Source organism: Phalaenopsis equestris, unplaced genomic scaffold (assembly GCF_001263595.1).
Source record: "Phalaenopsis equestris unplaced genomic scaffold, ASM126359v1 Scaffold000642, whole genome shotgun sequence".
In the NCBI taxonomy this organism is placed as follows: Eukaryota; Viridiplantae; Streptophyta; class Magnoliopsida; order Asparagales; family Orchidaceae; genus Phalaenopsis; species Phalaenopsis equestris.
This window is the reverse complement of record NW_018165082.1, coordinates 190,177-207,452: the sequence shown is the minus strand read 5'-3', so window position 1 is coordinate 207,452 and position 17,276 is coordinate 190,177.

The window sequence follows — 17,276 nt, the reverse complement described above, 5'->3', positions numbered from 1 at the left end:
ATGTATATAATATATATATATATATATGTATATATTATAATAATAATAATAATATTATTATTATTATTATATCTCCACATCTTTTTTACCGAACATGTCATCGTTGCGAAATGAACTTCTCCCCTAGGTAAAATCGACGTTCCCGACGTGACCACACTGTTTGTTTCGTCGTTCGGGGTCATTCAGACCACTTTTTCAGCAATTTGGGCCAAAACGATAATTTTCGCATTTTTATCCCGCCCGTGAAATCGTGGTGCAACGAGCGCCTTTTCCAAGTGGAATCGACGTTTCGGACTAACTCGGGGGGTCGCTTTGTGGTTCGTTTCGTCGTCCGGCGCCATCTGAACAAACTCGCTGGTGATAGGGTCAATTCAAGCCAATTTCGCGTGCGGCGCGACGAATAATATTTTTTGACTCGATCGGAGTCGTCCGATGTGCCAAATGCTGATCGGCCTTCGCCAAGGAGAAAACCAAAGCCTAGCAAAATGACCCCGGTTACGTGCCCCTCACACGTGTCGGTGGGTCCAAAGTGGATGTCTCGCGCTGCAGGTGTCAACACGTCATTAAACAACATTCCTTAGCGCTCGAACGGACATCCTACGCATGCGACATTAAAAAAAATTGATGCAAACAAAGGACATCCAACAAGTGTGCTGCGCCACTGAGGCATCGTGCACTTGTTGGAAGCATCTTCAAAAGAAAGTCTCTTCTGGTAGCCGAGGTGACATCCCAGGAGAAGACTAAAAGAATCTCAACCATACCAGGTAAACTGGAAAAGGTATGGTCAAGGGTGTGACTAGCCAGTTGAAACCGGTCAACCACAAAAATAGGTTCAGAGGCCGTAGAGGCATGACCCAGAGAAATTGGTTCATAGGCCATAAAGACATAATCAAGAAAATAAGTTCAGAGGCCATAAAGGCATAACCTATAAAATAGGTTCAGAGACCGTAAAGGCATAACCTAAGAGGTTGGTTCAGAAGTCGTAGAGGCATAACCACGAATGTTCAGATCCGAAAATGCATGACCCAAAGTAGTGGTTCAGGGGCCGTAAAGGCATAACCACAAAAATGGGTTCAGAGGCCGTAAAGGCATAACCCAAGAGGGTGGTTCAGAGACCGTAGAGACATAACCACGAAAGTAGGTTCAGAGGCCGTAAAAGCATAATCTAGAAAATAGGTTCAGAGGCAAGGGATAACATAACCTAAGAGGGTGGTTCAGAGGCCGTAGAGGCATAACCACGGAAGTAGGTTCAGAAGCCGTAGAAGCATAACCTAGAAAATAGGTTCAAAGACCGAAAAAGCATGACCTAGGAATAAGTTCAGAGGTCGCAGAAGCATGACCCAATGGATCACAGCCATGGCAGATAAACTGGACATGGTATGGCGAGGGAAAATTTCTCTGACCATATTCGAAACGACACATCAATTTATCTGACCACATTCGAAACAACAGAATCGATGGAAACCTTGTATCTGACCTCATTCAAAACAGTAGGTGAGAAGACTCAATCATCTCGTGTGACCAAGTTTCCTGTTATGTTTCCCCTGAAAGAGACTTCGATTGCGAGTCTAACTGATCTTCTTGAGAAGAAACACCCAACACATTAATCAGGCGGCTATAAAGCACAACATATTCTGATCAGAGGTGGCGATCGAACCAGTGACTATATAGTATGGTCGACCGAGAAGGATGGTTCAAAGGCCTTAAAGGCATAACCAAATACAGTGGTTCAGGAGCCGTAGAGGCATGACCACGAAAATAGGTTCAGAGGTCGTAAATGCATAACCTAGGAATGAGTTCAGAGACCATATAGGCATAACCCAAACTAGTGGTTCAGAGGTCATAGATGCATGACCACGAAAATAGGTTCAGAGGCCATAGAGGCATAACCTAAGGGTGGGTTCAGAGGCCGTAGAGACATAATCAAGGAATGTCTGAAGACCGGATATAATACTCTCGTAAATGAACCGGCCCAAAAGGGCATGTGGTTCGAGAAGCATCGAAGTATAAGGCTATACGAAGCTAAATGTGTCAAAAGACAAGATATCCTTATAACAGAGGTGACCCTAAGGTCACATGACTCGAGGAACATGGCTAGAAAGCCAAAAGTGTCCGAAGATGGAATGTTCTCATAACAGAGCCGACTCTAAGGTCATATGGCTCGAGAAACGTGGAATCTTGGTTGTAAAACCGAAAGGTGTTCGAAGACAAGACACACTCATACTGAACCAACTACAACGTAGTCGAGCTCGAGTGACATCGAACATATGAACTATGTAAAGCCGAAGACACTCTTATTAAGGAATCGGCCGAAGCGGGCATATGGTTCGAGAGGTTGCAAAGCCAAATGACTACAAAACCCGATGTGCCTCAAAACGAGGTCTTATCATCAAGGGTTGGCCAATTGACGACAATAGTTCCATTAATCAGAACATCAAATGATCAGGGAGGTATGTATCCCGATCGAAATAGTCTAGGAGGTATGTATCCTGACCAAACGTCCAATAAGGCAGGAGGTATATATCCTGCTCGAATATATCAAATGACACAGGAGGTATGTATCCTGACTAAGCATATGAAATAATGCAGGAAGTATGTATCCTGGCGAAATATCAAACGAGGAACCATGCGGCATAACAACCTGAGGTATCACACTCAAAGTATAGTCGGACATCCAAGTAACCTGACTGAACATAGATCGGTGGTAAAACTGATACAGCATGTCATTTGACTTGGCTGACAAAATCAACCAAAGTAGTAAAAAAGAAAGTATGGTTATATAACCAAGATGGTCTAACCATAAGAGTGCTTTCACAGGCACCAACGAGACGACTCTCGCCAGGGATTCTCACATTTAGCAAGCTAATGTTTGCTGGGGAGGCATCAAGTGTCTCGATGCAGACATGGGTCAGCTAGCTAACTGACACATCATGTCGTTTGACGGGATGAATAAAACCAACCAAACCAGTCAAAACCATCAAATGTGGTTAGATATCAGAAAGGTCTAACCAAAAGAGTGCTTTTATGTCAACACTAGCGAAGCAACCTTCGTTGGGGATCCATGGATCAGTCGTCAGACTAATACAACATGGTACTCGACATGACAGACAAAACCAACCAGATCAATCGAGAATATCAACGGGGTTACATAACCTGACACGGTCTAACCCTCAAGGGTGCTCCAAGTGAGCTATCGAGGAAAATCTCGTTAGGGATTCTCTCATCATATAGCAAAGTAGTTTTGCTGGGTAGACATCAAATATCTCGATGTGGACATGGACTAGCTGAGCGACTGATACAACATGTCATTCGATGGGGCAGACCAAACCAACCAAACCAATCAAAAATACATCATCTAGGTGGACCCACATGTCTAAATGTAGGGTGCTTTAAGCAAGCAGTAGCGAAGCAAGTCTCGCTAGAAGGTCCCTCAGAACGAGCAAAGTAGTTATCACTAGGAGAGCTCAACGGATATTTCCTGCAAGAACCGGCTAAGATAATTCTCGTCATGGAAAACGCTTAGGCAAACTTCAGGCATCAAAAGTGGCTCTGATGAAGGAAATGGATCAGACAGATAATAGATAAAGTCTAGAACCGATACGATATGTCCCTTGACAAGACAATGGAAATTGACTGAGTCAAGAATATCAAAGAGGGTAGATGAATAGAACACACTGACCCTATATGTGATACTGCTACCGGAGATTTGGTAGAATGAATTCCGCTGGGGAATTACCGCAGTATCCAAGAATGGTTGATCAAGACATAACTTTCCAACCACAGGGGTATGTAGCCCTAAGGCTGACCCAAGAACATCTCTTAAAAGGGAAAACACCACACTCATTTGAATTGAGTGAGAAACTCTAATTCAGACACACACAGGGTGCTCAACCGAATAGAGGTGGCGAGGAATGGAGCATAGCTTTCCCTCACAAAAGAGGTATCAATCGAATTTGACCTCGGTCAGTCGAGACACCTGAGAAGAGTTGGACAAAATAGAGTGTAACAACCAAATGATGTTTAGCCATAAGGCAAAACCCAAAACATGTCGCATAAGAGGGAATACACCACACTCATCTGAAGTGAGCTGGACGAGCATATCCGTAGAAAGGTGCTCAGTTCGGACCCTATGTAGATAGGTAACCGAAACATAATGCTAGGAATGGGCATGACTTTCCTGCATAAGGCAAATATCAATCAAAATTGACTTATGCAATCGAGATATTGCAAAAGGTTAGTTAGGCAAGATATGCTAACCAGAGAATGCTTAGTTATGAAACTAAGCTCAAATCCTCTAAAAAAGAGGGTATCTTCCACTTTCATTTATGATGAGTGGGACAAACATATCTACCACACTCATTTATGATGGGTGAGACACGATCATTCGGACCCGCTCGAAGCGAGGGACCGAAAAGAGAAGATAAGAGAAGTATTCAGCTTCTCTTACACTGATTGCTGGTTGCGCCAGGTATAAGCCGCCCGTAGAACTTCCACTTTGCCTGTTTGACAATTCAGAAATCAGTTTTAAGAGATGTTCAAGATCTCTCTTACGTGCAATGAAACACAGAAATGGTGGGTGTACGATATATCGTACCGCATGCCCACAAAGAAGACTATTCAACTTCTAAAGGAAGGACTATCAGGACCTGAGGGTCGACGCATGAAGCGTAAGAGGTTGTGGGCAAAATCCCACACTGTAGGCATGTCAGCTCCGAAGGAAGCCCGCCAGGGCCCGAGGGTCGATGCACGAAGCGTAAAAGGTTGTGGGCAGAATCCCACACTGAAAGGCAAGTCAACTTCCAAAGGAGAGACTGACATACCCTAGGGTCACCGCATAAAGCGTAGAAAAAGGTGGGTGTACACTATGTCGTACAACATGCCCACGAGGCTGCTGAGAACCTTCCATGCCATTCATATTTTTTTATTGACATATATAGTTTTTATCTCTGGCATAAGCTATTATCAGGAATGATCTGGCGTGACATACCAAATTGAACTGGTATGAGGAGCTCTCATGTAGGCATCTTACATTCATGATCAATTATACCATGCAAAACATAATGTTTGCAAAATTCATATCCAGGTGGGATTTTCCCCAAGTACTCTTCCCTAGCCGCTGTCCTTTAATTTTTTTTCACCGTTAGCCTAAGTAGGTCTCGTCATTCGTATCCATGTGCTAAGAAAATGTTTTCATTTTGGAGATGTCTTTAGACCAATTTCTGATTTATCAGTCATCCCAATGTCACTTAATAATTCTCTGAACCTTAATATTCTAATGATTTTATCAGGAGAATTTTGAAATAAAAAAGTTCTTTATATCAAAACTTTTGATTTCCTGCTCACCTCAAGCTTCTTCTCAGGAGTGTTGGCCAAATTTTATTTTTTGAGGTCTTTTTGCACTTTTTTTTAATTTTTCCTGAGAATTACTATATATGGTAGAGCTTCTTTTGTAATAAAGTAGACTCAAAATACTCCCGAATAAAAATTCTTAGAATTTCATGATCCATTACTTGTCAAGCTTCCATCAGTCTAGCTGAATGGAAAAATAAGAGATCTAAATAGTCTCTGAAACTACTAACATCTCAATGACACCAAACCATTAGGTGAAAGTTCATTAAAGTAAGAGATTCAGTCATCGTGACTTAGTTTGAATCCCCCAAACCATGAGGATTTACAAATCCTAATAAGGTGCATACATGGTCTGACTCAATCTCATCCTTAGGATCTATCTTAGGTTCAACCTTAAGAATAATTAAAGGTAACTTTAATACAAGATCAACTGAGGGGCATGGTTCCTTTCAGAACCATCTCAACGGCCTCCAAAAATTAGAGTCGGAGCATCAACAAATGCAGAGATATCTCGGTCAGATAAGTAAGGTATAACCGGTAACGTCAGATATCGATGTATCTCGATGAGTCATGGACTGATTGTAGAGACATAATGCTCTGATCAGTTCAACATGACTATCGATAAGTGATAAAAAAATCAACCAAGTTAAACAAAATATCCATGAAGTCGGATATCGGAGATGAATTAATCTCGCAATGATGTTTTCTCACCAAGAATAGACTAAAAAGTCAATAAGGTTCTTGATAGGTGAGACACCAAATCCTAGTCAGGTTCAAAGTAGACTGACTGAATCAAATGCTTAGACATGTAGAATTATCTTAGCAATGAAATGCTCTCATCTAAAGCTTAGCCAAAAATGCATACTTGCTCAAATCGAATGAGACACTCTCAAAAAGGCCTGAGAGATATGTATCCCAACTAAACATGGATCGATCAAGACTAGCAAGGTGGTCTAATCGATACAACATGTTATCAACAAGAAACTTTGGAGGTGTCCCCCAGTCGGAATACAAAACATCCATTATAACCTTGCATAATAGGTCAAAAGAAGTAGGATAAATCACTCTTCAAAGCAAAGACAAGTAGACCCCTCGCCGTCAAATGTAGAAAGTCATTATACATGCGGCATCGGGATATCAAGAGACGTGGTGACAAGAATTTGTCTAACCCACTAGGTATTCGCCAAAGTAGGGCGATCAATCTCTGTCCTCAAATAACGTGAGAGTCAACGGGGGTGCATCCTGGATCTCCCTTTATCAACATGGAACAAATTCATCTAACGATGAAGAGGAAACCCCGACATTTCCTCATGACTTGTGGAAAGGGTGGGCACATCAAGTGAGGGCAAAGACTCTCCAATAGGATCATCAATGATACCTGACACAAAATCTAGTACACTGGCTCTAAGTACCACACCAAGGGTCCCATGCAACACCTCGGCGGGTCTCATAGCATGCATGCAGAAAGTGAATATTTCGGCCTCGTAACAGACCGACAGACGAATCCCGGTCTCCTACTGCGAGGACCTATAGGATAAGAAGAATAAAGAGGTTTGCTAGGACGTTTGAATGATCTAGGTAAAGAACTTCTTTCAAGTAAGAGGACCCAGTCCTCGTAGAGGGGAATGTGGAATCCCAACAGGTATAGAGACCTGTAGCTAAGTCAGCTGCTATAGTTGCATCGATCTGTTTCTATTCCTCTGGACGCCCTTGCCTAATGTAGGGACATGCGAGACCTCAGAGAAACCCGGAACAACGTGGGCTAGGATAGTTTTCAAACCTGTAGAAACATTTCCTCTTAAAGAGGAAGCTGCTCCTACGATCTTCTTGGTAAGAGAACTCGTGCTATGAGCAACAACAACATGAACTGCAATGTGAGAACAACCTACATCCTGGGGAGGAAAGATCCCCCACGCAATCCTGGCTGGACTATCAGCAACAACAACATGAACTGCAATGTGAGAACAACCTACATCCTGGGGAGGAAAGATCCCCCACGCAATCCTGGCTGGAACATAGTCCACATTCCCAGACAAAGGAAAAAAAATGTTTCTCAGCTGATGGGATTTAAGCTTCATCCAGTGCTGAAACCGAAAGGTGTCATGGCGGGGACATGGTCCACACGGCCAGAGGACAAAAAATGGTGATTCTCAGCCGACATGACATAAGCATGATCCTGGGCCGGAACCAAAGAGAGTCATGGCGGAGACATACCCCACCGCCAAAGGAAGGTACCGTAAAAGGTAACTCTAGCTCTCTTAGATAGTGCAACATTCGCGGGACTGAAAATCTTCAAAACACGGAAGTACTACAAAAGAGGCTAGAAAATGAGGAAGAGTGTTGTAGCGCTTCGCCATCTGGTACTTGCCCCTTCCTCGAGGGAAAAGTAGCACTGACACGAGCCGCTACAACGAAAAGAATGCTACACGCACAACTCCTCCTTTTCAAAGGAAGGCATGAATCAAACATCCAACAGGGACGTAGTCTGCACAACTGGGGACAGTAGCAAAACGACTCACAATTCGGAAGTCAAAGACACCTCCTAAACTGGAATCGGGACGGGTATAGAAACCTGAAGCAGAACATGCCACTAAATTCACAGCAATCTATTCGTAGTCCTCCTGACCTTCCTGCCTAATCGAGGAACAGGTGGAACCTCAGGGGAATCAGAACAAAAAGAGGGCCGAGACAGAAGTCACAACGGCGACAGCTGAGACAAACCTACTGCTAACAGAAAACTCACCTGCCTATGACAGAGAGATCCATGAGAACATAGAGGTACGAGTCTAGAAAAGACCGTCAAGTGTTGCAGCGTGTCGTTATCGAGCATTGACCTCTTTTTGCAAAAGAAGCGGGTGCGACGCGAGCCACTGCAATAAAAATAACTCGATATGCACAACTCCTCTTTTAAGGGGGAGGACCCAGAGCAAATGCCTCAGAGGGAGTATAAACAACTCAATATGCACGTCTCCCCTTTTAAGGGGGAGGGCACAGAGCGAAACACCTAAGAAGGTGTAAGATCACGTAAGATAATCCCACAGGGGTGCTCGAAAAGACTGAATGTTGTAACGCCTTTAGGAGCCAGAAAACGCTCTGAGAGAGGGAAAAGAGCTCCACCGGCGACAGCGATCGTGCTCATCTTTCTGTTCTTCCATGTCGCGGGGCAAAAAGGGACAACGATTGAAAACAAGGAAAGGTTAAGAAAACCAATCATAACGTACAACGACATCGATGCATTCGATAATGCAGTGACCGAACTGTTGAGGGTGAGAAAGGGACAGAATGCATCGAGTTGCTACCCCTAGTAACTGACACATGGACTGAAAACCAAGGTCTCACAAAAGGCTCAACTGTGACTCAGAGGAAGAGAACCAGGTCACGATAATATGAACGAAACTCTTAGTAAGAAGAGAGGCTATAACCTCATAAGCGAAACTCCAAGTATGGAGAGAGAGACTCTTCCCCAGCGAGGTCGCCAGATTTGTTTCTGTTCATTTTTTTTTTTTATTTTAAAAAGATTCGTCAGCTTGTTGATCGTCGTATACTTTCCTCATTCGAATAAATCTCCCTTCGAATCAAATCAGTGATTGAAAGAGGAGAGGAGCCGAATAAGAAATAGACATACAACAAAGAGACAAACAAGAGAAAAAGTAAAATGTGGAGAGCATACGTGCGATAAACCTCGCAAGGATAGATTAAGAATATCCGCCCAAACAAGATCGAGCGGATGCACCTTAAACCATATCCGCGAAAGAAGTATCTACGTAGACTACCCATAACTAGAGTGTCAGGTGTATGTACCTGTTCTGGGGTCAAGAGCACTTCCAGAGGAACGTGTTCCTACTGATTAATTACATCTTGGGGGATACCCAAGAATACTCTCGATAAAATGAGTTTCGTTTTATATTATCATAGACCTGGGGTATAGACAATCAAAGGAAGGTTATTCCGTGTGGGAACAATCCCAATACTTCAAAGCTAACGCTAAGTCATTGGGCAGAGATAGAGTCTCTCACATCCCGAATGGGTAGCGGCTCATCAGCACACGAGGCCCACGGAATAACCTAAATAATCTTGACGAAGATATTCCAACACGTCAAAGCACGTCTGGGCCATAAGGGCGGATGACAAATCGTCGTATCCCAAATGAGCGACAGCTCATCAGTATCAGGTCGTCAATGTGATATCAACGAAGTTAAGGAGCGATAGGGCTCAAAAGGGCTCAACAAAAAAGAAAGTAAAGTGATCCTAAAAGGTAGAGGTAATTGGGTCAGGGTACCACAAACCCGTCATCCACAGCTACTAGGACCCTAAGTCTATCTGGTCGTGAATGTAGTCAACCCAACACTTCCTGAAATCCCCGGTCAGCAATCCGTGAATTGCATCATCCACGGGAACCTCGGTAGCCCTAAGGTCAGAGGAAGAAAACTTTATCCTATGACTATAAGCTGGAGCTCCAAGAGGTGCGACTTATACCTGCCGAAGTGACAAAGATGCCTCAAGAAAGAAGAGAAAGTGGAAGTTCAGCTACAAAGCTGGAAACGCTTCAAATAAAAGGACTTATACCCCGTCTGGGTTGGGGAGTCTTCTAACACCCTAAACGTTCTAGACAGCCACCTATAAGAAAGTATGCTGAGCCAGTCAGATTGGAGAAGTACGGGGACTCCTCCTCGGGACATGCAAATATGAATGTAGTTATCTAGAGCGGTCCTAAGTATTGTGGATGCCCTATTAATATATGCAAGAAAGTAGATGTTGCAATTTTTAAATCCTGAATATTTTAATCCTAAATTTTAATTATCTTTAATATTTTATTTAGGATTTTTAAGTAAAAAAATTACAATTTTAAAGTCCTTAATGAGCTTAGATTATATCGTGAAATCCCAGATAAATCACAGAAAAAAACAAAGAAAACACATGCAAGTGCATACATGCAACATGATATAAAAGACAAAAAAACAAGCCAAATCAAAATAATAAATAGGCCGATGTTGTTGGGTCGGCAACATATCTCAGAAGAGAAAAAGGCGGCCGGACTCCACATATACATGCCCAGTCCTAATTCTATACACCAATATAAAATGCAGAGTTAAGATACGGGGCAGGGGCATCTGCTTCTGGTACCCTCCACGTGGTTCCCGCGCCTAACGCATCGGAACCCGTGCCCGTATCTTATTTCTGCTACATGACTCTCTTAAACTCTAAAAAGTACATAGGAAAAAAAATATTGTATAAAAAACAAGTGTCAGCGGGAAAACTTACATGCAAATAACGTATCATGAGTTATGCCTTAAAAGTGGGGGAACTAAATAGCACCTGCAAACAAAAAGGTCGAAAATCATCACATGCTCCCCCAATAGCGGTACCTGTGTGTGTACATATAAATATGCATGGCTCCCTGCAGAAGAATGCCCTAACACACTACCACACATATGCAGCATGCAGTCACACCACAAGCACAATGCAAAAGAAAGATATCTGGCTAGGGCAACCAATCCAACAAAGAACAATAGTCAGTCATCAAAAAGTCTCCCTAGCACCTTAAATCCTAGCCTAGCACACCATCTACCGAGAGAGTGCATCAACCTAATATATAAGTGAGGGGTAAGTCTGAGTATAATATGACTTTGACGGGATCATCATATTGGCCCCATCTTAAGGATCCAAAGGATTTAAAGGGTGTCACGAAGAGTGGTGACACGAGTTAGATCTATTAGATCTTTAACACAGTCATACTCGTGTCAATTCCGATGACTTAACTCTCATTGCTCACCGGGATCAACATAGCAAGCAATTCTCGTTAATGCATCGCGACCAACACAGGATCACTCTTCTAACAAACCTGACTCACTATCCATGCAAACATGCAAATGCAAATGCAAATGCAATCAAATCAAAACATACAAGTAGTGATAAATAATATGTCGTGGCGGTGGCTCGTAGGAATGGGCATGCCGTGGTGGCAAGGGCCTAAAAAGGGGGTATACCGGTAAGACAGTGACCCGAATGTGGGCATACCGTGACGACAGCGCCCCGAAAAAAGGATATGCCGGTAAGGTAGTGACCCGAAGGTGGGCATGTCGTGACGGCAACAGCCTGAAAAAAACAGCCTGAAAAAATGGTATGTCGGTAAGACAGTGACCCGAACGTGGGCATGTCGCGACGGCAGCGGCCCGAAAAGAGGGTATACCGGTAAGAAAATGACCCGAAGGTGGGCATGTCGTGACGGAAATGGTCCGAAAAGAGGGTATGTCGGTAAGACAGTGACCCGAAGGTGGGCATGTTGTGACAGTAGAGACCCGAAAAGTGGGTATGCCGGTAAGACAGTTACCTTAAGAAATGCAACACAAGTAGATGATATTGATTATGCAGACAAACATTTACATGCACTTACACAACATACAAATGAGCAAGTGGTAGGTAGATCGGGATGGAGCATCCGGTCAAAACAAAGTGTTGTGCCAATCGGGCTGGGGTAGTCGGCTGAAACACGAGTCAGGGTAGCCGGCTGAAACACAAGTGATGTGACCGGTTCGGGATAACCGTCTGAGACACAAGTGGTGCCGGTGCAAGGGCAAATGTGAGATACAAGGTGCAAATGCAAATGCAACGTGTAAATGTAAGGTGCAACGTGTAAATGCAAGGTGCAAGGTGCAAGGTGCAGAGTGCAAGTGCAAGTGCGATATATGACATACAATATGTAACATACAAGACATGTACATGCAAATAATGAGGTGCAAACAATCACATATGATAGCGAGCCACGCTGGTACTAACGACCTCACATGGGAAACTTAAGGTTTAGATTTTTGGATATGCGACACCGCCGCCTCTTGTTTTGGTAAGGAAATGTGGGGATTTTCTCCAGGGATCTCCAAGGGGAAAATTCTCCACAACATCGCGAAATGGGCTAGCTACAAAGTTTTTCCCATTTTGTGAACTTCTTCAGACTTTGCGAAGCAAGCCAGCTACAAAGCTTTCTTGTTTTGCCAAGTCCGACCTCCCAGCTTCTCTAAGTAAAGCTGGGGAACCCAAAGCAAGGGGAGTGAGAGACTCCGACCCTCGGGACTTGTGCTAAGACTCACAACAAAAGGGAGACACTTGACTCTACAGGGGGTGTTTGGTTACGTAAGAAAGATCCTAACCTAAATGCTCGCTCTAGGAAATCGACGATCAATCACATAGGTAAGTCGAAGCTCTGACTCAGCTCTGACTCACGTTGGCGCACACACCCTGTGTGAGCGATCGAACCCACACGCCTAGACACCACTAAAACCGAAGACCAGCTAGGAGTTTAGGGGATCTCACCACCGTGACGGCTGCAGACGCGTTCTCTTTATGCTGAAGGAGAGCCCACGTTTCCGACGAACCCTGGCGGTGCTCCAATCCGCGCGCCAATTGTCTCGTCGATCATGCACGAAACAATAAAAGAGGCAAGAAGGGCAGTAGAGGAATCAGTGAGGTATGCAAATTACTCAAAAAATAATTAATTTTGGCATATAGACATATAATCAAAACATACATTCGAGAAGATTGCTCGGGACTAAGCAGACCCAAATTTATCACGCAAGGAATCACATAAATTTTGCATGAGGATTCTATGCAACGAGCTCGCCTACACTGTTCCCCAACAATAGAAGATATCAGAACAAGTCGTTAGCATAATTTTCATGTGTTTTTTTTTAATAACAAAAGATCCACACATGTTTATTTGCAAGTCACAAAGGATTCATATTTGCTTAATCAAAGTGGGACAAACCCACAAAAGAATAATTTGATTTAGTTTAATCCTCAATGCCTTGAAATTCTACAAATTAAAGTATTAATGTGGCAGGATTTTATATCTATAAATCAAATTTATGACATATAATAGATGATTTAGACAAGGTTTAAACTGGATCTACCTCTTTCTTTCCGCCTCCCAAGTTTTGGATAGGAGTAGTTAATAACAAAGAAGAAAAATGGGAGTTTTGTATCTCTGTTTGCTGTGAGGACGAGGAGTGCCGGCGGTACATCGACGATGAGGCAGGAGGTCGAAGCTCGGCCGACCGAGAGAAAAGAAGAAGGCGACGAGAAGGTCAAATCTCTGCGCAAGAAGGGGCTTAAGTTGGTTGGATCTGGTCGCCGACACTGAACAGAGCCGGCGAAGCGTCGCCGGCGAGAGAGGAAGGCCGAGTCCGAGGGACGGCGGACTAGGGCACGTGAAGGAAATTTTTGGGCCGAAGGAGGGGCTGCCGACGTCGGGAAGGAAGGCGAGGTCGGCGGGCCGCGCGAGACGCAAAGGGGGAGATCGCGAGGTCTTTTCGCGAACAGGGGCGCCGACTCGAGGATAGGCGAAGCAGGAGAGTGGGGAGGGAGAGAGTTGCATAGGTTTTAAAAGGAGAATATATATATATATAATAATAATAATAATAGTAATAATAATAATAATGATTTTGTACTGATCTAAGCAACAATAAATTACCGAACACGTCATCGTAGCGAAATACACTTCTCCCTTAGGTAAAATCGACGTTCCGGACGTGACTACACTGTCCGTTTCGTCGTTCGGGGTCATTCAAACTACTAATTTGGGCCAAAATGATAATTTGCGCATTTTTATCCGCCCACGAAATCGTGGTGCAACGAGCGCCTTTTCCAAGTAGAATCGACGTTCCGGACTCACTCCCGTGGTCTTTTTCATCGTCCGGGGCATCTGAACGAGCTCTCTGGTGATCGGGCCAATTCGAGCCCATATCGCATGCGACGTGACGAATAATCTTTTTTGACCCGATCGGAGTCGTCCAATGTGCCAAATGCTGACCGGCCTTCGCCCAGGAGGAAGCCAAAGCCTAGCAAAATGACCCCGATTACGTGTCCCTCAACACGTGTCGGTGGGTCCAAAGTGGATGTCTCGCGCTACAGGAGTCAACATGTCATCAAACAACGTTTCTTAGCGCTCGAACAGACATCCTACGCATGCGACATAAAAAAGAATTTGATGCCAACAATCACATGATGTAACGCTCTCTAGATCTCTCTCGTTCCTTCCCTCATTATGTCTTGCTCGTAAGATCATATTCTTCACTTTGCAGAGAGGAATCATTAGGAAAATACATAATCCAGGCTCAGAGAACGCATCAATTCTCTTCATTGCCCCCCTATACAAGTTTTTATAAGGCTGTTTGAACCCACAAATAATAAAAGGCCCAACATCCTAAAAGAATTCAACATAAGTTGTGGTGAGCATGTAGTTCAAACACAAAGTCAACGGGGAAATCTCAAGTGGGAGAGAAGACAAAGGAACAAGATGGACTACACTAGAGAGTTCGTGAAAAAATAAATGAACGAGCTTAAGAAGCAAATGAGGACGATGATTCAAGTGGTGCTAGAAGAAGTTTTCAAATCTCAATCTAGAGCCAATGCATACATGATCATCGTGATCATCAATGCATTGATGAGAAGTACCTAGACAAGCATTGTTCAGATAAGAGCCACTGATGGCAGAACCAAGACGAGCTCTAGGTTCAAGACCTAGCAGAAGACGGATGAATGAGCATCATTTTTTGGAAGCAGTGTTAGAGTCTTTAGATCAAGAAGCTAGAAGAAGAAGAAGGCAGATTTTGCTGGAGAATGCATTATTTAGGGAGATGGTAGAAGTTGAAGTATCGATAAAGTTTGAGGTTCCATATATGGAACCTTAAAGGAAGCTCAGATTCATCTAACTACATGCCTTCTTTTGACTCGGTGAAATGCTTACTTAGAGTAAATGATCTCTCGAATGGTCATTTATTCTTCATGATGTTGAAGAAATCAACCTTACATTGATTCAAAAACTTGCCCATGGGAGTTATCATATCTTTTAGGGAGTCCAAACATATGTTCATAGTTTAGTTCGCACAGAAGTCTCAAACCCTCCTGAAGATTTGTCAAGCGTCTTCAGAATGCTTGAGAAGCTTCATCGCTCGCTTTCACTGAGAGATGTTGGATATTGAAGATCTAGAACCCACCATTTCTCATGCAGCACTAGCGCAAGGTCTACATGAATGGCCATTTAGATACGTGCTTGACTTACAAAATTTAAAGACTCTAGTCGAGCTTTAGGAGTGGGCTAATAATCATATCCAATCGAGGAGTATAATTCTTTGACAGGTTCCTTCAAGCCTCAAGAGTTGGAGGAAAGATTCTGGAGATAATCCCACATAAATTGCAGAGCTCAAGAAGTTGCTTTGATCAAAGAAATTCTCAAAATGCTAGTCGGAGATGATTTTGTCAATAAGATTCTCCGGATAAGCGGATAGTTGGGAGAATGACCAAAAGGAGGCGAGAATCACTTCAGCTTCCTCCAACATATATGACGCCACTGAGGCTGTCAATGGCTAAAGTAATCAAAGCCATCCAGAATAAGAATTACTACAAAAAGCCTCTACAGATGCGAGCTGGAAATCATCAACATGATCCCAACAGAGATTGCACATCACACCATGATATGGAGTGCTGAAAACTCCACCAACTTATCAAAGAGTTGATTCGAACAAGAAAGCTGAAGGAATTTATGACCCCTGAATCAAACACACAAAGCTAGGGGAAGGCACCTACCAAAGACGTCAACAATGAGCCTGTTACATCAAGAGTGGTGCACATCGCCGGTGTTATACCAACTTATCAAAGAGTTGATTCGAACAAGAAAGCTGAAGGAATTCATGACCCCTGAATCAAACACACAAAGCTAGGTGAAGGCACCTACCAAAGACGTCAACAATGAGCCTGTTACATCAAGAGTGGGTGCACATCGCGGGTGTTATGCCAACTTTCTTTGGAGGAGATGTACTTGATGCCTCACAGAGATCCCACTTAATGTAACTAATTAAAGATAGGATAAGTCCACCCACCTGTTATGGCCAGATCGACGACACTAATCCATCCATCCATCGCTTTCACAAACATTGACTTTCCCATTAGTGGGAATCCATTCAACAATGCCATTATCATGCGATGATATCCGATTACCAGATTAGAAGTATTCTGTTGAACACGGGCTCCTCCTTCAACATCCTTTTCAAAAGACTCTTCAAGGAGATGGGCATAACCATCAATCGACTCAAACCTACCTCCGGTTATTCTCTAGGGAAAAGACAGAAACATGCGGGACAATCATCTTACTCGTAACTTGCGGAGAAGAAGAAAAATAATATGCTGCATCAGCTAAATTTGTTAATAATATTTTAATAAATAATCAGCAAATAATTTGATAAAAAAATGTGTTTTAATTGTACTGAACTGCTTAATGTTAGCTTACTGTATGTTATTAAATCAATATATGTTTAGTATTAGAAGAATGAATATGAGGAACTATCAATCAAATATTTAACAACCTTTTTTTGTGAAAATTTAAATCTTAACAAACACCATAATTATTATTTTTGAATTCTCCATCGATTTTGATTAAAGCTTATGCATCCATTTATACCCCATTTTAAACCATTTACATCATTCCCATCTAACCTGTTAATTCACTGGGCTTAACTCAATATATAAACAACTTAAACTCAATATATAAATGAATATAAAACATGATCTCAAACCTAATACTTCATTAAGTATTTTGGTGCATGTGCAGGCTCAACGAGGATCAAATCTTACACTACAACTCCTATCTAACTCCAACCTTACTAATAGAGCTCAACTTTTGTTGGTTTTGGTCATTTTCAGCGCCGCCTCTACTTTCATTTCACTCAGAGATAAAAGGAAATATTAATAGGTCCGTTGCACGCACCTAATAAAAGAACAACATGCTTGTATGTGCTCTCTCTCCCCCTACATTCTCTCTCCTCTCTCTCTCCTACATTCTCTCTCCTCTTATTTCCCATTTGTACATAAGTTGCACGCACCTAATATTTTTTCCAAAGATCAATTTCATTCTCAAGCTTCATACACATCATATATAT